This window comes from Nycticebus coucang, chromosome 12 (genome assembly GCF_027406575.1).
Source record: "Nycticebus coucang isolate mNycCou1 chromosome 12, mNycCou1.pri, whole genome shotgun sequence".
Classification (NCBI taxonomy): Eukaryota; Metazoa; Chordata; class Mammalia; order Primates; family Lorisidae; genus Nycticebus; species Nycticebus coucang.
The window spans coordinates 81,087,310-81,108,945 of NC_069791.1; the positions used below are offsets into that span (position 1 = coordinate 81,087,310).

At 40.9% G+C, this 21,636-nt stretch overlaps 2 non-coding genes across 2 annotated transcripts; both read left to right on the forward strand.

Annotated features, from left to right (window-relative positions):
• The first annotated feature begins 12,876 nt into the window (after nt 1–12,876).
• On the forward strand, nt 12,877–12,976 carry LOC128563058 (small nucleolar RNA U13). Its single transcript, XR_008373720.1, has one exon. It is a non-coding gene; the product is annotated as a small nucleolar RNA U13 (small nucleolar RNA).
• A 658-nt stretch (nt 12,977–13,634) lies between these two features.
• Nucleotides 13,635–13,733, forward strand: LOC128563059 (small nucleolar RNA U13). Its single transcript, XR_008373721.1, has one exon. It is a non-coding gene; the product is annotated as a small nucleolar RNA U13 (small nucleolar RNA).
• Nucleotides 13,734–21,636: the final 7,903 nt, after the last annotated feature.

The following is a 21,636-nucleotide window of genomic DNA, read 5'->3' on the forward strand; positions in this document are numbered from 1 at the left end:
GGATAATGTAGTCTCAGTGCCTGTAGCTCAGCAGCTAGGGCGCCAGCCACATACACCAGAGCTGGAGGGTTTGAATCCAGCCCAGGCCTGCCAAACAACAATGACAGCTACAACAAAAAAATAGCTGGGCATTCTGATGGGTGCTTAAGCCCAAGAGTTTGAAGTTGCTGAAAGCTGTGATGCCATGGCACTCTACCCAGGGCAACAGCTTGAGACTCTGCCTCAAAAAAGAAAAAATTAATTGTTGGCGATTCATTGAGAGTACAAAGATCCAAGTTACACTAATTGCATTTGTCAAGCAAAGACCCTCTTATAAATGTGTTCCTCTCCTAAAAGGTGCGCCAAACATTGTGATGCCCTCCCTCCTTCCCTCTCTCCCCTCCCCCTTTCCCCGACCCCACCATATACTAGGTCATCAATTGTATTGTTGCTTTTTAACATGCTTGTGAGTTATACTGCTGAGAGACTTTTATCTTCTCATCCTTTCATCTTAATCCAATGTTATTAAAACTGAAATCACCAGTGTTATTCCATATAGTAAAAATGATATATACCCTGTGAAAATTATCACTGCTGCATTTGAGAATAGACTTTTTAGGAAATAATGGGAGATCCATAGAAATTTTTTAAGAGAAAAATTCATGCTAAAAAGAACTATATTTTTGAGCAGTGCCTGTGACTCAAAGGAGTAGGGCGCTGGCCCCATACACCGGAGGTGGTGGGTTCAAACCTGGCCCTGGCCAAAAACTGCACACACACAAAAAAAGAACTATATTTTTGTTTTTCTTTTTTTCCCAAGGGTATAAAACATGATATTATATAATAGTATATGGCACATTTTTGCTATTTCCATAATTTTTCCCTAAAAATTAGTGTTTATTTCCCATATAACTTTTAACTTTATGAATGCAATTGTTATTTTTCTCTTTCAGCTACAGTGTAGTATGAAATAGAGGCTCCAGATTTATGTAACATGGGAATTTTTAATAAGTCAGTGTTACATTATTTTTTCAATAACTGACTTCTTTTGTGTTTAGTTGATTGTAGTGATATTTTTGTTTTTTGTGTATATTCTGTACATATTTTCTTTTTGGTTACTATGAGGATTAAATAGTAATTTTCAGGTAACTATGGATTAGGTAACTTTAGGATGTCATCCTCATAGGTTACTCCTAAAATTGCAACAAAATAATTTGAATTGATTTCAACTTCAATCACATACCAAAATTCTACCACTATATAGTTCTACTCTTTATGCTATTAATGTAACAAATTATGTCTTTATTCATTGTGCACCAACCAATAGATTTATAATTACTTTTCATGCATTTCTTGAATCCTGTAGAAAATTAAAAATGAATTCACAAAACAAAATTATAATAATACTATTTTTATATTTGTCCTTGTATTTTTACCTTTACTGGAGACTTTGTATCTTTTTTTTTTTAGTCATTTAACACAGTTGTATTTATTTATATATATATATTTTGAGACAGAATTTCAGTATGTTGCCTTCTGTAGAGTGCTGTGATGTCACAGCTCACAGCAACCTCAAACTCTTGGGCTTAAGTGATTCTCTTGCCTCAGCCTTCCAAGTAGCTAGGACTATAGGCGCCCACCACAACACCCAGCTATTTTTTTGTTGTAGTTGTTACTGTCGTTTGGCAGGCCCGGGTTTGAACCCACCAGACTTAGTGTATGTGGCTGGCACCCTAACCACTGGGGTATGGGCACCGAGCCTGGAGACTTTATATCTTTATATAGCTTATTTACTTTCTTGTATAATTAACTGTCTAGAATTCACTTATTCCAACCTGAAAGACTTCCTTTAATGTTTCTTGTGTGACATATTTAGAGGTAATGAATTGGCTCAGCTTTTTAAAACATCTGGAAATGTCTTAATTTGTCCATCATTTTTGAAGGACAGTTTTGCCAGCTGTATATTTCTCAATTAACAGGTTTTTCCCTCATCACTTTAAATATATCATTCACTACCTTCTAGCCTCAACAGTTTCTGCTGAAAAAAATCAGCTGATAATATTATTCAAATCCTTTGTCTTTGATGGGCTGTTCTGCTCTTAGTGCTTGTAAGACTCTTATTTAGTCTTTTGCCAGTTTGACTAAAATGTGACTCAGTCTGGGTCTGTGTTTATTCTACTAAGAATCTGTGTTTTCTGGATTTGTAGGTTTATGTATTTCCTCTCATTTGGGAAGTTTTTAGCTATTATTTGTTCAAATAATTTATTTCTCTTTTCATTCTGGGGCTGCCTATAATACATACATATGTTGGTCCAGTTGATGGCATCCCACAAGTCCCACAGTCTCTGTTCCCATTTTTTTCCTTCTGTTTCTAAGACTTGAAGATTTCAAATAGCCTATCTTTGAGAGTGGTGCCTGTGGCTCAAGGAGTAGGGCGCCGGCCCCATATACTGGGGGAGGAGAGGAGGGGGGGGTGCAGGGGTGAGAGGGGTGGTAGGTTCAAGTATGGCCCCAGCCAAAACGGCAAAAAAAAAAAAAAAAAGAAAGAAAGAAAAGAAAAAGAAAAAAGAAAAACAAATATCCTGTCTTTGAATTGAGAGATTCTTTCTTCTGCCTGCTCAAATCTGCGGCTAGCCTTTGTATTAGTTAGAATTCTTCAGAGAAATAGAACCAGTAGGATATATAATATGTATTATATATGTGTAAAATAAAGTCTTTCCATCTATCTATTTAATAAGAAATTGGCTTATGTTCTAATGAGGAGTGAGAAGTCCCACAATCTGCCATCTGCAAGCTGGAGACCAAGGAATGGTAGTGATATAGTTCAGTCCAAGACTGAAGGCCTGAGAACCAAGGGAGATGATGATGTAATTTTAGTGTAAGTGCCCGAGACTGATGTTCTAGCTCAAGCAGTCAGGCAGAGAGCATTGATTTTCCCTTTTGCCTTTTTGTTCTAAGGCTTTTTTCCCCTCAATCTACCAATTCTAATGTTAATCTCATCTAAAAACTCCCTCAAAAACTCACCCAGAAATAATGTTTGCTAATTTTCTAATAGCCCATGATTCAGTCAACTTGACACATAAATTAACTTTCACAAATTCACACCTTGTCAACGTGGTACTTGCACGCATATCTTTTCTTTTCTTTTTGAGACAGAATCTCAAGCTGTCACCCTGAGTAGAATGTCGTGATGTCACAGCTCACAGCAACCTCAAACTCTTGGGCTTAATTGATTCTCTTTCCTCAGCCTCCCAAGTACCTGGGACTATAGGCACCCACCACAATGCCTGGCTAATTGCATGCATATCTTTAAATCATATTTAATCTCTAAGTGAATATAACAACAAGATCATTAATTCCACTGAACGTGGTATAAGTATCTTTCACACAACCAAAAACGCATTCTTTTCCCAAAGAGGACTCCAATTTCTCCTTGGTAGTCATGATCAATCCTCCCAGCCAACACAGGAACTCCCCTCTTTAACTATTGGGTTAAAAGCATGAGGAGCCCCATGTAGCCAGGTGGTAATCTTAACTTCCAGTTCAATGAGATCATTGTTGTCTCTTCTAGTGGAAATATTACTTTCTTTGGAACTAAGACCTTTAGGCCAGCAGAGCAAAAAGTTGTGAGAAAAAGAAATAAAAGATTTGCTAGTGAGTCACTAGGGACAATAGTGTGTTGTGCCACAGCCATTTCCATCCCTTGATTCCTGGACCCATAAATCTTGGCTATGGGAGAAACAGAATTATCTGTTGGATGCTGATTGAGAGCACATAAAGCTTTCTAGAGAAAGCAAATCGCAAAGTTTTGCCAATACTCACAAATGAGGACCAGGTTGCCTCCAAACTCAAAAGAGGCCCAGTGTGCCTCTTTTTTGGTTGTAGAAGAAGCCAGATATAACCACTTACCCTTCACTGTAGAGGGGATATTGACATGCTTTATACCACTAGACCCCTATGAATTGCAGTGACAAAGAAAGCCCTTGAACTTGTGTTTATTTTCTACCCTCTGATGCACAAATTTCTTACCATTAAGTCTACAGTTATTGCTACTTTTTGCTCAAAACATCCAGTCAACTTAATATATAAGAATAAAGGACAGGGAGGATATCCTGTGTGAAAAAAGTCAATCAAGATTCCTGCAAATGACATTGTGGTATAGGGCTGTAGAGTTGGTATACCCTTGAAGTAGGACAATGCAGGTATATTCCTGATCTTGTGAGCTGAAAATAAACAGCTTCTGTTGAACATCATTGACAGGAATGAAGTAAAAGGTATTTGCCAAATCAATAGCTGTATGCCAAGTAACATCCTCTGGGATTTGTTAATTTGTTCAGGTAATAAAACAAAAACTGGTGTGGCAGCTACAATTGAAGTCATCACAAGGTTAAGGTTATAACAATTCCATGTCATTTTCCAAAATCCATTTGTCATCTGTACAAGATAGAAAAGCAAGTTGAATGGGGATGTGGTGGGAATCCTCACTCCTACATTTTTCTTTTTTTTTTTTTCCAGACTGATACATCTATTTACTATGCACTTAAACACCATAAAATAAAATGCACAATAAGGCTGCTTTCATGCTTCCTTGAAGCTTATGCCAATTTATTTTGGGGTAGATTTGATCTATAATGTTCAGAGCACTTCCTACTTTGGAGCACCATATCTAAATATGTAAGTATAAATTCTTCTGCTTTGCTGAAGGTAATTTCCAGCAAAGCTGGAAGCTGTTCCATTAAAAGAAGCTTAAAGTGTTCACTAAACATCCATTTTGTTACTCTTTGCCACACAATCTGGTGGTATAACAGGGACTGAAAGGATTCTTCCAGTTTCTTCATAAACTGGGGGAGTTAAGGCTTCTGTATTTCAGAGTTGGGAATGGAATATACCAAAAGGAATAAACTTTCTTGGACTGCAATACATCACCCCAATTTCCTAGTATGCTACAACTTTTTCCTCAGCATGAGTTGCTGAAACTTTAATATAATGCCCTGGTAAAGATAGATTTCATCAAGCTTGGATTGTATGTTTTCGTTGGCTCTGGGAATGAGGAGGAAAGCAGGTTTATAAAGGTCCTAGAGTTCATATATAAAGTACACAGCAAGGAATTAAACATAAAAACTTATATATACACCAAATAATGACATTTTGCTCAATGCAAAAGAAGCACAAAATACCCCTCCTTTTGGAGAGTTTCACAAGCATTTTTTTCCAGTCTTACATATTTTAAGTTCTTTCATGGTAGTGCTAGTCGGTATAATTTTTCCAGGAATTATTATTGCTTTTAATTTACTACTTTCCTAGGTAAGGCCAGTTCTTACAACTTTCATTTGGCCTTTCTTAGCATAATATTAAGAGTTCTCGCTCTACAAATCAGGGAATCAATATAGGGATTCTGACAGCTGATAAGTATAAATATTCAATTATACAGTCCAGACTGAGAAAATAATCACAGGGTGAGTTTGGGGATCCACTGGGCCCACTGTGAGATAAATGTGAGCTGAAAATCCATTGATCACCCAAATTCCATGAGCTCCTACTCTGGTGAACCACAATGATATTTCAGGTTTTGTGGAACTAGAATATGTTCCATTAGTCCCTAAAATATCTGATACAGTTAAGGTAGACATTTTAACAATGTTGATTCTTCCCAGCCATGAGAGTGGTGTGTTTTTTCATTAGTTAACATCTTTTGGTATTTCTTTTCTCTCATAGGTTTCATAGGTTTCATAGTTCTCTCAGTTGAAATCCTTCACACCTTTTGTTAAGTATATTCAAAGGTATTTCATTTTCTTTGATGTTATTGTGAAGGAAGGGTATTTTATCTTTGATTTGACTCTCATCTTGACTGTTCTTGGTGTATATGAAGGCTACTGATTTGCAAACACTGGTTTTATATCCTTAGGCATTACTGTATTTCTTTTTTTTTGAGACAGTCTCACTTTGTCACTCTTGGTAGAGTGCTGTAGCCTCATAGCTCACAGCAACCTCAAATTCGGTTTTGTTTTTTTTTGCAGTTTTGGCCAGGGCCGAGCTTGAACCTGCCACCCCTGGTATATGGGGCTGGTGCCCTGCTCCTTGAGCCACAGGCGCCACCCACAACCTCAAACTCTTGGGCTCAAATAATCCTCTTGTCTCAGTTTCTGGAGTAGCTGGGACTACAGGTGCCTGCCAGGATGCCTGGCTATTTTTGTTTGTTTGTTTGTTTTGTTTTGTTTTGTTTTTAGAGACAGGAGTCTTACATTTGCTCAGGCTGGTCTTGAACCTGTAAGCTCAGGCAATCCACCCACCTTGTCCTCCCAGAGTGCTAGAATTATAGGTGTGAGCCACTGTGCCCAGCAGTACTGTATTTCTTGATCACTTCCAAAAGTCTCCTACTTGAGTCCTTAGGGCTTTCTAAATATTAGATCATATCATCAGCAAAGAGTGAGAGTTTGACCTCCTCTGTCTCCATTTGGATATAATTGATATCATTTTCTTGCTTGATTGCATTGGCTGGGACTTCCAGCACTATATTGAATAGTAGTGGTGATACAGGACATTCTTCTCTGGTTCTAATTCTAAGCAGAAATGCTTTCGGTTTTTCTCCATTCAATTTGATATTGGCTGTAGGTTTGCTGTAGTTGACTTCCATCAGGTTAAGAAATGTCCCATATATGCCTATTTTCTTAAGTGTTGTTAACAAGAAATGATGCTGAATTTTGTCAAATGTTTTTTCTACATCTGTTGTGAGTATCATATGGTCTTTGTTTTTACTTCTGTTTATGTGGTGAATTACTTTTACAGATTTGTAAGCTACATATGGATCTGTTGAACCAGCCTTGTACGCCTGAGATGAAGCCCACCTGGTCATGATGAATTATTTTTTTAACATACAGCTGAATTCTGTTTGCTAAGATTTTATTGAGTACACAGTAATGTATTGTAGTATTCAGTGATGCTCTTTTGTATCTCTGTGGGATCTGTTGTTATTTCTCCTTTTTTATTGAGTGTTTTTGCAACAATATTTATTAATAATATTGGTCTATAGTTTTCTTTTTTTGTTTTTTTTTTTTCTTTTCCTGGTTTTGGTATTGGGGTGATATTTGCTTCATAGCAGGAATTGGGGAGGGTGCCTTCCTTCTCAATATTTTGGAATAGGTTCTCCAATATAGGGATGAGCTCTTCTTTGAGGATTTGGTAGAATTCTTGTATTAAACTGTCTGGTTCAAGACTTTTTTGTTTGCTGGAAGCTTTTTTATTGTCGTTGCAATTTTGGTGCTTGATATTAGTCTGTTCAAGAGTTCTCTTTCTTACTGGTTGAATATAGGGAGATAATGTGCTTCCAGGAATTGGTCCATTTTCTCCATTATTTTCAAATTTCTGGACATAATATTTTTGTAGTATTTAGCAATGCTCTTTTGTATCTCTGTGGTATCTATTGTTATTTTGCCATTTTTTTTTATGATTGAGGTTATTACTGACTACACTTTTCTGTTTCTAGTTAATCTGGCCAAAGCTTTATCAATTTTATTTATCTCTTCAAAGAACCAACATTTTCTTTCATTAATCTTCTGAATGTTCTTTTTTCTTTCCTCTCAATTTCATGTAGTTCTGGTCTTATTTTGGTTATTTCTTTTTTTCTACTTGGTTTGGGATTGAATTGCTTTTCTTTTTCCAGTTCCTTGGGATGATTCATTAGATAATTGATTTGCACTCTTTCAGTCTTCTGGATCTGAGCATTTAATGTAATAAATTTCCCTCTTGGGACTGCCTTTGCAGTATCCCACACATTTTGATAGCTTATGGCTTTATTATCATTTTATTCAAGGAATCTAATGATTTCCATCTTTATCTACTCCTTGTCCTAGGAAAAGAGGGTTTAGTTTCCATGACTTCATGTGGAATGTGTGTTTCTGTTACAACTGAGTTCTACTTTTATTCCATTGTGGTCTGTGAAGATACATGGTATGATTTCTATTCTTTTAAACTTGTTGAGGTTTGATTTGTGTCCTAGGATATGACCAATTTTGGAGAAAGATCCATGAACTGATGAAAAGGACATATACTCACTGGTAATGAGGTAAAATGGTCTGTATGTCTGTTAAGCCCATTTGATCTAGACTTGTGTTTAAGTTTGTTGTTTCTTTGTTTAGTTTCTCCTTAGAGAATCTGTCTGGTACCATCAATGGGATGTTGAAGTGTCTGACAATTATGGTGTTGTACGATATCATATTGTTCAACTCAAGTAGGGTTCATTTCATAAATCTGGGGGTGTTAATGTTGGGTGCATAAATATTTAGGATTGAAATGTCTTCTTGTTATAGTGTTCTCTTGACTAGTATATGGTGTCCATCTTTGTTTTTCATTACTTTTGTAGATTTAAAGACAATTGTATCCGTGAAAAGGATTGCTATTCCTGCTTTATTTTGTTTTCCATTTGTCTAAAATATTGTTTTCTAACCCTTCACCCTGAGTCTTGATTTGTCCTTATGGTTTAGATGTGTTTCCAGAAATCAGAAAATACTTGGCTTGTATTTTTGTCTCCAATCTGCCAGCATATGCCTCTTCATTGGGGAGTTCAAGCCATTCACATTTATTGAGAGAATTGATGAGTAGGGAGAATTTCTGTTCATTTTGTTGTGTTGAGGTCTGTTGCCTTGTTTTATCAGTTGGGCCATTGTGGAAGCTAGGGTTTATCTTTTAGATTCCAAATGACTTTACTTGGCTAGTGGTCCATGGTGGTGTTTTGCGTATAGTACTGTTCTGAGTACTTCCTGCAGAGAAGGTCTGGTAGTGGCAAATTTCCTCAATGTATGTTTGTCAGTAAAAGATTTGATTTATGCACTGAATATGAAGTTTAGTTTTTCAGGACACAGAATCCTTATCTGGCAGTCGTTTTGTTTGAGTAGATTGAAAATGGGAGCCCATTCTCTTCTGGCTTAATAAAGTTTCACCTGAAAAATCCCCAATCATCCTAATGGATTTGCCCTTTTAGGTCAGGTGCTGTTTATACCTGGCAGCTTGTGGAATTTTCTCTTTCATTTTGACATTGGCCAAGTTAATTACAATGTGTCTAGGAGATGCTTTTTTTGAACTGGGGTGACCCAGACACTCAATATGTCTAGCAGGTATATGCAAGTAGGGCTTCTGTGCCTTCTCTTCTTCTCCTTGAGGGATGCCTGTAATTCATGATTGTATACTTTGCATAGTCCCATAATTCTTGAAGAGATTGTCTCCTTTTTTCTGCCTCTTTAAAAGAGTGGGTTAGCTTGAGAGCCTTATCTTCCAGGTCTGATATTCTTTTTTCTTTCTGGTTTAATCTGCTATTGAACTTTCTGCTATATTTTGAAACTCTCTGAATGAAAGGCTTCTTCACTTCTCTAAGCTCTGTTACATTCTTTCTAAATTTGTCCAGATCTTGGGGGCTTTGTCTTGTCCTTTGTTAATTTCTTAGGTCAATTTTTGGATTTCATTTTGCCAATTTTCCACTTTCCCTTCAATTCCCTTCATCATTTTTGCCATAGATAGTCTAAATTCTATTTCTTTTCCATTTCCACAATTTCTTTATAGTTGGGATCTTCTATGGTAGCTACATTGTGATCCCTTGGAGGAATTGATCTGTTCTGATTCTTCACATTGCTAATATTTCTTTGCTGGTTCTTCCTCCTGTGTGGTTTTTCACTTATGGGCTTTAAGGATGAAGACTGGGGATAGATCTGCTCAGGGGAGGTGGTAGTGTATAACCCTTTCACAATCATGCACTAGCCTGCTTGGTTCTGCTATTGTCTCTTCTGGAAGAAGAATGGTAGTGTTAAGTCCAGAGCAGGTCTCAATTTTTAAGTGAGGGTTTTCTATAAACAGAGCCTGAAGCTTTAATAGGCAGCTATTTGAGATCCCGTGGAAGTTTCTGAGAGTAAGGGAGGAGGCAGCTATTTGAGACCCTGTGGAAGTTTCTGATAGGAAGGGAAGCTACCATAGTGAAATTAATGGTCTCTAATATTGGGTACCAGCCCCTCACCAGGAACATGGGGTACCTGTTAAAGTGGAATCAACCAAATGGGGAAAATAAAGACACAAAACAGAGAGAAAATTTAAAGGAGGGCCAAGGAGTCCCTTATTATCCATGGTAAGATGTAATGGAAGTGCCCTATGCTTTGACCACTCAGCTTTTATTGAGTTCTCTCAAAGCCAATTTTAGGTGAGTGGGTCTGTGAGCTTATGGAGATCTGAGCAAACATCAGCTATTTGTGTGGGCTATTTGTGTCTTATGTACATAGCAATTGTATGACTAGATATGCTTCTTCCTTAATTGATAGTTAACTATACTTAGCCCTGTATTCATGAGAAACAAGGAACATAACCTTAAGGCAAAAAGGATGTGCCCACATCTGTTTGGTTAGCCTTGCTCTTTAGGGGTCCAAAGGGGCTGTTAGACCCCTTGTTCTCCTGTGGGGCAAACAGGCTGATGCCACTGCCCACATTGGAAGCTGGGAGAGAAAGAAGTCCTTCCCTGCCTCTTCTCTGCCCCAGAGGTCCTCCCTCTGTTTGTGTGGGTTTTGGTTGCACACATTGTTCCCAGTGAGTTTTGCAGTACCCAGCTCTCTCCTAGGGTTTTGAGTTCCAGCCCTCTTCAGGGTTGGAGCCTTATCCCTTTACAAGGAAAGCTGAGGCCCCCAGGCTAGATTGATTACCTGTCAGGCCTTGCCATGTTGTACTCACACAGACATTTGCATTCCAATGTGCCTAGGCCACTTAACCTTTAGGCAGTCTCTGTTTCTCTGCAATCTCTGTTTCTTTCCTCAAACCTGTTTTCTGCAAGAATTGTACTGACTTGTTATTAGTCAGCAAAGCTATTTTTAAAATTGAAATACTAAAACTAAGCTGCTGTTTCTTTGCTCAGTTAAACTCCTAAACTCTATTTTGCTCTTGGGGATGTTTTTCTCTTGGAGTTCTCAGGGTCCCCAAACTCTGATTTCCACCACACTCCAGTATGAGTAAAGACATGGCTGCTGTCACCCTCAAATAGGCAAGTCATACCCCAGATACTCTGGTGACTATACAGGACTGAGTACTTAGTTTTCCAGAGTAGGTGAGGAGGACAGAGCAGGTGGCCCCAGTATCAAGAAGGAAATTTACTGGCCTACTTGCCACCAGGAAGGTTACCCGTGGCTCCAGTCCAGTGATGGTCACTTGCAGGCTCCTTCATTATTGTTTTGCAATCCAGCCTGGGGACCAACTCCCTTCCTGGAAGGGTCTCATAGGACAAAGTGCAGTCCGGTGACCTGTTTGATGGCACTAATTAAAAGGGGATTTGGGTGGCCTGTCCTTGTTGGGGGAGTCTTTGGTCTGATGCCCTTCCCATTAGTAGATGCAGCACCAGAGGTCACTTCCTTTGGTGGAAGCTTTGGCTATTGGTCCAAAAGGTGGCTCCACTGCTGCCATTAACTGCACATGCCTGGCCACATTCCTCCGTTCCCTCCCCAAGCCTGAGACTCAAACTCAGAAGTTCTGTTACAGAAAATAGAATTAGTAGCAGTCACCATGTCATTAAAGGAAGTGGTAAGGTCCTTGACAAGCTTTTGGAATTGTTTTCCTAATATCTGGTGCTATTTGGATCAATAATTTTTTTTTTAGATGCAGAGTCATAAGCGGTTGCCCTGGGTAGAGTGCTATGGCATCACAGCTCACAGCAACCTCAAACTCTTGGGCTTAAGCAATTCTCTTGCCTCAGCCTCCCAAGTAACTAGGACTAAAGGTGCCCATCACAACACCTGGCTGTTTTTGTTGTTGTTGTTATTGCAGTTGTCATTGTTGTTTTAGTGGCCGGGGCCGGGTTTGAACCTGCCAACCCTAGTATGTGGTTGGTGCCCTACCCACTGAGCTATGGACACTGCCAATAATTTTGTTTTTAGTAGCACTCGTCCCTCTTAGACATTAAGATTGAGAATGGCATGCTTTTTATTGCCTCTCAGAATCAATCCAGAAAGGCTATGGAGTTTCCCTTGGGCCCTGGGTTATGGCAGAGACCTTGGAATAATTGACTACTTGACCACATTTTCCCTGGTGGCTTGGAGCCTGGATACATATTAGAAAGTATTCCCCTATTTCTTTTAAATTAAAGGGCTTAAAGACCAGGGTTGGTCCGAGCTTCTATTATTTACATCAAGGGTAAGAGCTGAACCACCCTTCCCTCTGGTAGAGGTAAAGACAGGATGACCCCCCTCTTTGTTCCATAAGGGCAGTATGGAACAGGTGGGAACCTGAGGAGAATCTCTTAACATCACAACGTTACTTAGTTCTGTACACACCTTCCACCACCAAGAATTTTCCTGTAAACAAAAAATGTCAGTGCATACCGTATTTGGTCCATTTTCCTTCCGTTTTGCAAAAGAGGTCCAATTGTAAGGTGATGGGATGATTTAGAGTTCCGTGTGGCAGCCACTGTTCTCTGCTGACCATTTCTGGGGCAAAACAAGGCTTTGAATATGGCCAGGCATTCTCCTTTATATTGCCTGGGTTGGGCCTACCTTGTTATTCAGATGTGACCTTGAAACCAGAATCTTATTGTGCATGTGGACCTCCCATGAGCCTCTCTGAGAGCCCACTGAGGGGGAGAGTGTAGACCACCATGTAGATTTAAGCTAATGACATGATATTTAGCCTTACGGCTGTTTTAGGTCACCTTTAAGACTACTGTACCTGTTGCTAGGCTAGAGAGTCTTCTATGTGCTTGTGTAGTTTGCACTGGTAGATTGGCAGGGTGGTCTGTTCTCCCCAGGTATGAGCAATCACTTGGGACAAAATTAAGGTGGCAGCACCAAGATGGGGACACAGGGCCCTCACCCTGTCCTCATTCCCCAGGATAGCCGGATTTCTAGCTGAGTAACAAAACTAAAAAGAAAAAAGTCATGCCAGATCCTTTTGTGGTTCATAAGCCTGATTATTGCCTGTACTTGCACCAATGTTAGATGTGCCTCTGCCCCCAAAGTTTATTCAGTACATCACCTGTCTGATGTGAAAAAGGGCAAAAAAAGAACTAAAAAGGAAAAGAAAATAATGAAAAGGAAGAAAGCAAAAAAAAAAAAAAAAGAAAACATAGGGAGAAAAGGAAAAAATATAAGTCATACCACTGGCAATATAGCAAGTAAGAGCAAGTCAACAACTGGGAGAAACAAGTTCAGAGAGGAATGGGAGTTGGGGGAACGTCACCCCTTCCTAAAGAGGAGGAATACTGACCCACGGCTACCACCTAGTGGTGATGCAGCCATAGTGGCCAAGTCTGCCCCAAGAGCTGTCTTGGCCCAAAGTTGGCCACAGCCATCTGTTCCACCAGCAGTCATAATCGGGACCAAGGCCAGTATGTGTTCTACACAGGAGACATAAAGACTGCAGCCAAGTCCCAGGGTGGTAGGTGAGCTCAAGAGCTCATTCTCATTTCTTGGTAACTCATGGTAAAACAGGGGAAAAAAAAAAGCTCATTCTCAGCACAGGACATTCAATTAATAACAAATATGTATGAAAAAAATAATAAAAGAATATCTTGAGCCTCTGGCTCAAGGAGTAGGGCACCAGCCCCATATACTGGGGGTGGTGGGTTCAAGTCCAACCCCAGCCAAAACTGCAAAAAGTAAATTAATTAATTAAATGTAAAAAAAAAGAGAATGTCATACCATATCTTTTTGTGGATGGTAAGCATGATGACTGCCTGTTCACAAGCATGTATGAAATGTGCTTGAGTCCTCAAAGTTTGGTCAGCACATCACCTTCTGAAGTGACAAAAGAAAAGAAGAGGAAAAAGGCATTATTAAAAAGGGAAAAGAAGGAAAAATGAAAAGGAAAAAGATAAAAAAGAAAAATGAAGAAAAAAGTAAAAAAAAAAAAAAAAAGTCATACCTTTGGCTCCACAGCAAGTAAGTAACAGCAAGTCAATAACGCACAGAAACAAACTTGGGGAAGAGTACAGGAGTGGGACATCACCCACTCTCAAGGAGGAAGAATAAGTACCACTTATTTACCACCTGCCATGGCAGCCAAATCTATCCCTTAAATTGTGTTCAGTCCAAAGTCTGCCTCAGATATCTGATTGACCCCAGGGCGCTGGGGCCACCTGCTACAGATATCTGGTCAACAACTGGTGCTGTGGCCACCAAAGCCACATGAGGTAGGCACAGGGCACACAGCATCCGCCGCTGACTCTGGGTGTGACACGCGAACTCAAGTGCTCGTTCTCAGTGTGAGTGTTTAACAACCCATATAAGAACAAAAAGTTAAAAGGAAAAAAGTCATGCCAGATCCTTTTGTGGTTCATAAACGTTATGACTTCCAGGCGGCACCTGTGGCTCAGTGAGTAGGGCACTGGCCCCATATACCGAGTGGCAGGTTCAAACCCAGCCCTGGCTGAACTGCAACAAAAAAATAGCCAGGTGTTGTGGTGGGCACCTGTAGTCCCAGCTACTTGGGAAGCTGAGGCAAGAGAATTACCTAAGCCCAGGAACTAGAGGTTGCTGTGAGCTGTGACACCACAGCACTCTACCAAAGGCGATAAAGTGAGACTCTGTCTACAAAAAAAAAAAAAGTGATGACTTCTAGTTCACACACATGTGTGAGATGTGCCTCTGCCCTGAAACTCTGCTCAGCATATCACCTGTCTGATGTGAAGAAAAACAAGGAAAAAAATTTAAAAAAGGAAACTAAGGAAAAGTGAAAAAGCAAAAACATATACAAGAAAAATGGGGGGAGAGGTTTTTTAAAAAGCCATACCCTGTGGCAGGCGCCTGTAGTCCCAGCTACTTGGGAGGCGGAGGCAGGAGAATCGCTTGAGCCCAGGAGTTGGAGGTTGCTGTGAGCTGTGATGTCATAGCGCTCTACCCAGGGAGACAGCCTCAAAAATAAATAAATAAATAAATAAATAAATAAATAAATAAAATAAAAAGCCATACCTTGGCTTTATAAATAAATAAATAAATAAATAAATAAATAAATAAAATAAAAAGCCATACCTTGGCTTTATAAATAAATAAATAAATAAATAAATAAATAAAATAAAAAGCCATACCTTTGGTCATGTAGCAAGTAAGTAACAGCAAGTCAACAACCCAATGAAACAAACTCGGGGAGGAATACTGTGGGACTTCGCCCCTTCCCAAAGGGAAGAATACTGACCCACAGGAGCCACCTAGTCGTGATGGGGGCCCTGCGGCGAAGCCGGGCCCCAGAGTTGTCTGCCGATGACCAGATATCTGTGACACACGTCCACAGCGTTCTGAATTGGACCAGATGTCCGTGGCCATCTTTGTGTCAAAGACAACTCTGGGGCCCGGCTTCGCCGCAGGGCGAAGATGTGTCACAGATATCTGGTCATCGGCAGACACTCTGGGGACTGAGGCTGACTTGTGGTCGATACAAGGGTCTTGGCATCCGCAGCTGAGTCCCAGGTTTGCTCACAAATTCTGGTGCGCATTCTCAGCGCACATGTTTAATTAGTAAGATATATATGAAAAAATAACTTTTAAAAAGTCATACCAAATCTTTTTGTGGTTCATAAGTGCGATCGTCTGTTTACTAGCTCAGATGCCTTTGCGCTTAAAGTTTGGTCAGCACATCACCCGTCTGATGTGTAAAAAGAAAAAAAGAAGAAAAACACTAAAAAGGTAAAGAAGGAAAAATGAAAAAGACGAAAGATAAAAAAGAAAACATGAGGTAAAAGTAAAAAACCCCTCCTCTCTGCCAGACACCCCAGTCCATCTCCGCCTCCATCCCCACCACACACCTGCCCCTAGGTCACCACCTCCGCCTGGACAGCACCTGCAGCACGACTCATTAGCTGGGCACCCAGCACTCTGCTCAGAGGGGTCTTCAGAACTGGATGGGGAGGGTGTGGCCCACGGTCCAATGAAGGCCTTCCACCCTCCCAGACACCCAAGCCCAGTCGCCCCCTCCATACCCACCGCCTGCCAGCTCCAGATGGCACCACCTGGGCCGCCACCACCTCCTGACTTCTTTTCTGAGAGCTCAGGCAGACCTTGCAACAGCATAGGAGTGAGTCACTACACTGCTGCCCACCATCACTGTAACAGCAGCCACTGCCTAGAGGCCTGTCGCTGAGGCAGAAGCCCTCTATGGTCAGGAGTAGGTGTCCGATGGACTCTGGGCTGTCCTCCCTGGTCATCCCAGCGTCCTAGGAGTAAAGGGATGAGGGCTGTGTTACCAGGGGCGATTCACTTTCCCCTCCGTTGCTACTTGGGTGTGACAAATTCTGATTCAGTTGGGGGACTGCCTGAGACCAGCAGGAGTAGGGATGACCTTGCCACCCTGAGGAGCCACCCTTCTCCTTCCCATCTGAACAGGACAATCCCTTGCCCAATGGCAACTACCACCTCACTACCAACTCGGTGTGTACGTACAAGAGAGGTGAGGAGAAATGGCTGGGAAAGAGATTCTAACACCTTTCCCCCCTGATGCCCTGAGGCCACATCTACCTTCTCTGGCCATGGCTGCATGATGAAGAAGCAGAGAACAGGGTGGGGGAACACTTTTCCCTTCAAAGGTGGCCTTTCAGGCTAAGTTAGCCATCCACAGTGGCATCCCGATGGCAGTTGATAGTGATTTCCCCTGCCTGGGTGCCAGCCTATATTCTGTGTCTTCCCTGCTTTCCATTGGCCCGGACTTTTGTTCTTTGGATCAGTCTTATCAAACAGAAACATTTTTCACTTCATTAAGGACAGCAGCATTCTTGGAGATCCATTTGATGAGGGTTTCCTTTGCCACACTTGTTTCTTACTAGATAGGTGTGATAATCCTGCCCACCTGACTTGCCATACATTCTGCCGAGAAGAGAACCAGCTCTTCAGTGTCAGTGCCCAATCTGTCAGCTACATGATTCACAGAAGATGAGAGATAGTTCACCTTGCTGGCCTTGGCTTTTTTTTTTAATTGTTAAATCATAACTGTGTACATTAGTGCAATCAGGGGTACAATGTGCTGGTTTCATACACAATCTGAAATATTCTCATCACACTGTTCAACATAGCCTTCATGCATTTTCTTAGTTACTGTATGTAGACATTTGTATTCTGCCTTTAGTAAGTTTCACCTGTACCCATTCTAAGATGCACCGTAGGTGTGGCCCCACACTGAGGGGGGGGGTCTGAGACATTGCTGTATTCCTTGATCACTTCTAAAAGTTTTGTAGTAGAATCCCTAGTGTTTTCCAGATATACGATCATATCATCTGCGAAGACTAAAAGTTTGATCTCTTCTGACCCTATGTGGATACCCTTGATTGTCTTTTCTTCCCTAATTGCAATGGCTAAAACTTCCATTACAATGTTAAAGAGCAATGGAGACAATGGGCAACCTTGCCTGGTTCCTGATCTAAGTAGAAATGATTTCAATTTAACTCCATTCTATATGATATTGGCTGTGGGTTTGCTGTAGATGGCCTCTATTAGCTTAAGAATTATCCCTTCTATACCAATTTTCTTAAGTGTTCTGATCATGAAGCGATGCTGGTTATTATCAAAAGCTTTTTCTGCATCAACTGAAAGAATTATATGGTCCTTATTTTTTAGTTTGTTTATGTGCTAAATTACATTTATAGATTTACGTATATTGAACCAGCCTTGAGACCCTAGGATAAATCCCACTTGGTCGTGGTGTATAATTTTTTTAATGTGCTGTTGGATTCTGTTTGTTAGGATCTTATTGAGTATTTTAGCGTCAGTATTCGTTAGTGATATTGGTCTATAATTTTCTTTTCATGTCAGGTCTTTCCCTGGTTTGGGGATCAAGGTGATGTTTGCTTCGTAGAATGTGTTGGGTAATATTCCTTCTTTTTCTATATTTTGGAAGAGGTTTAGTAATATAGGTACTAGTTCTTCTTTAAAAGTTTGGTAGAATTCTGACATAAAGCCATCTGGTCCTGGGATTTTTTTTTTAGGGAGATTTTATATAGTTGATGCTATTTCAGAACTTGATATAGGCCTGTTCAACATTTCCACTTCATTCTGGCTAAGTCTTGGTAGGTGGCGTACTTCCAGGTATTGGTCGATTTCTTTCAGATTTTCATATTTCTGAGAGTAGAGTTTCTTGTAGTATTCGTTAAGGATTTTTTGAATTTCTGAGGGGTCTGTTGTTATTTCATCATTACCATTTCTGATTGATGAAATTAGAGATTTTACTCTTTTTTTCCTGGTTAGGTTGGCCAGAGGTTTATCTATTTTATTGATCTTTTCAAAAAACCAACTTTTGGATTTATTGATCTGTTGTATAATTCTTTTGTTTTCAATTTCATTTAATTCTGGTCTGGTTTTGGTTATTTCTTTTCTTCTGCTGGGTTTGAGGTTGGAGTGTTCTTCCTTCTCCAGTTGCTTGAGATGTTCCATTAAGTTATTAACTTCCTCTCTTTCCATTTTCTTTTTTTTTTAATTTATTTAGTTTTGGTTGGGGCTGGGTTTGAACCCACCACCCTCAGTATGTGGGACCACCGTCCTACTCCCTGAGCCACAGGTGCCACCCTCTTTCCGTTTTCTTGAGGAAGGCTTGCAGTGCTATAAATTTCCCTCTTAGGAATGCCTTTGAAGTATCTCAGAGGTTCTGGTAATTCATGTCTTGATTGTTGGTTTTTTCCAAAAATTTGGTGATTTCCTTCTTAACCTCATCTAAAACCCATCTATCCTTCAGCATAAAGGTTTTTTAGCTTCCACGTTTTTGTATGGGTATGCAGGTTCCTGTTGTTATTGAGTTCAACTTTTATTCCATGATGGTCTGAGAAGATGCAAGGAATAATTTCTATTTTTTTAAAATTGCTGAAGTTAGATTTGTGGGCTAGGATGTGCTTGATTTTGGAGTATGTTCATGGGCTGATGAGAAGAATGTGTATTCAGTTTTGTTGGGATGAAATGTTCTGTAGATATCTGTTAAGTCCAGATGTTGAATGGTTAAGTTTAAATCTAAAATTTCTTTGCTTAGCTTCTTTTTGAAGGATCTATCCAGCACTGCTAAAGGGGTGTTAAAATCTCCAACTACTATGGAACTGGAGGAAATCAAATTGCTCATGTCTGTTAAGAGTTTCTCTTATAAATTGAGGTGCATTCTGGTTGGGTGCATAAATATTAATAATTGAAATCTCATCATATTGAGTATTACCTTTAACAAATATGAAGTGTCCTTATCCTTCCTTATTTCAGTTGGTTTAAAGCCTATTGCGTCTGCGAATATGATTGCAATGCCTGCTTTTTTCTGCTTTCCATTTGCCTGGAGTATAGATGACCATCCCTTCACCTTGAGTCTATATTTGTCTTTTAATGTAAGATGCAATTCTTGTATATAGCAGATATCTGGTTTGAGTTTTTGTATCCAGTCAGCCAACCTGTGCCTCTTTAGAGGACAATTTAAACCATTCACATTAATTGAGAATATTGATAAGCCTTTGAGAGTCTGGTGGACATTTTTAATCCTTTTGTGACTGTGGAAGTCGGAATTTGATCAAAATTTTCTGAGTGGGTTTTCTTTTGTGGTGGAGGATTATGCTGGTCTTTATGGAGGATAGGTTTGAGAATATCCTGGAGAGCTGGTTTAGTTATGGCAAATTTCTTCAACATGTGAATGGTCATTGAAGTATTTAATTTCTCCGTCATAAATGAAACTCAGTTTACCTGGGTACAGGATCCTGGGTTGAAAGTTACTTTGTTTTAGGAGATTAAAAGTCAATGACCATCCTCTTCTAGCTTGAAAGGTTTCAGCAGAGAGATGTGCAGTTATTCTAATATTCTTGCCCTTGTAGGTGATCGTTTTCTTTCGTCTGGCTGCTTTCAGAATTTTCTCCTTCATATTAACTTTAGTGAAATTGATTATGATGTGTCTGGGGGACATCTTATTTGGGTTGAGTCGTGCTGGAGTTCTGAAACTGTCTGCTATCTGAATTTCAGAATCTCTTGGCATGTCTGGAAAGTTCTCCTTCATAATCTCATGGAGAAGAGACTCGGTGCCTTGTGGAGCCACTTCATCACTTTCGGGGATCCCTATAAGACAAATATTAGTTTTCTTCGAATTATCCCAGAGCTCTCTGAGAGAGTGATCTGTTTTTGCCCTCCATTTCTCTTCCTCTTTGAGAGTTTGGGAGCGTTCGAAAGCTTTGTCTTCAATGTCAGAAATCCTTTCTTCTGCTTGCTCCATTCTGTTACTGAGGGATTCTACTGTGTTTCTCCAATCTTTGAGGGCTGCAACTTCTTGTCTCAATGTGTCAAAATCTTTGGTCATTTGGTCTTTGAATTCTTGAATTCTTGAGCTATCTTTTGGGTTACTGCTTGGAATTCTAATTCGATTTTATTTGCTATCCAGATTCTGAATTCGATTTCTGACATCTCAGCTATTTGTGCATGGGATCTTGTGCTGTGTCTGCCCCATTGATCCTTGAGGGAGTTGATCTACTCTGATTATTCATATTGCCAGAGTTTTTATGTTGAGAATGCCTCATGATTGTTTTTCACCATTGCCTCTGGCCATCCTCAGAGTTGGGGAGGTGTCTCTCCAAGATTGGACCCCAGCAGGATCACTCTATTGTTGCTGGATCTTTGTAGGGAGTGATCCTGTGTAGTTCCTCTGGGGATACCCCAGCCAGGGAGTTCTGGTTGTGGAAGCTGCTCCAGAGTATGACACATCTGGATCCAGCAACAGGGTGGGAGGTGGTGCTCACAGTTCTTGGAGTGCCTGGCACCCAGTGACTTTGGCACAGATAGCCCAAGGCCCCAGCAGTCTCTGGCTGGGATAAGGGCTCTGCACAGAGGCAGGGAGGTCTCCGGAGGGCACACGGCTACCAGAGTCCCTGGCCAGACAAGCGGTGTGGAGGCAGGGAGGGTACAGGAGGGAGGATGCAGGGAGGGTACAGGAGGGAGGATGCAGGATTGCGCGACTCCCACAGTTCCTGGTCAGGGCATGCGGAGGCCCGGCGGGCGCGGGTCGCAGATCGCAGTTCTTATGGAGGTCTGTGCTAAGCCCATGAGTTTGAGGTTGCTATGAGCTGTGACGCCATGGCACTCTGCCCAGGGCAACAGCCCAAGGCTGCAGTGTGCCAAAACCGGTCTTACTCTTCCCCTGAGGGTTAAGGCTGTAAGGCAGCTCAGTCCCAGCTTTTAGGCTGCTCAGTCACTAGGTTACTAGCTCCCACCAGATCCTTGCTCTGCGACCCTGAGGGAGGAGCTTGCTGGGGCAACTCTCTCACAATGTCTTCCTGCAGCCCACAGCAGAACACTATTAGCTCCGTCTGGCTCAGCAGCTCAGTCTGGGGCCCTAGACAATGCCCAAAGTTCTCTGCACTCCTGCTCAAGCTTTCCCCAAGGCAGTTCAACTGAGCGCCAAGTCCAAAAACCCCAAAACAGTTCACAGGTAAGGCCTTTCTGGTTTGCAATCTCACTGCTGCTTGTACTTACGGCTGCCGGTGGGATTAGGTTGATCAAACATACGCAAACACTTGCCAGTTTTCCACTGTTTTTGTCCTCCTCTTGGGATCCAGAAGTCTCTGGCGGATTCCCTGTATCCTCAAAGGGATGATTATAGGCAGATCCCTCCAGGCAGTGATGCCTGGAGTCTTATCTCCCCAGACTCACCGTGCCCAGTTGCAGGGAGTTGTTGCTCAGCCGCCATCTTGCTCTACCCCCTCACCTCCCACCCCTGGCC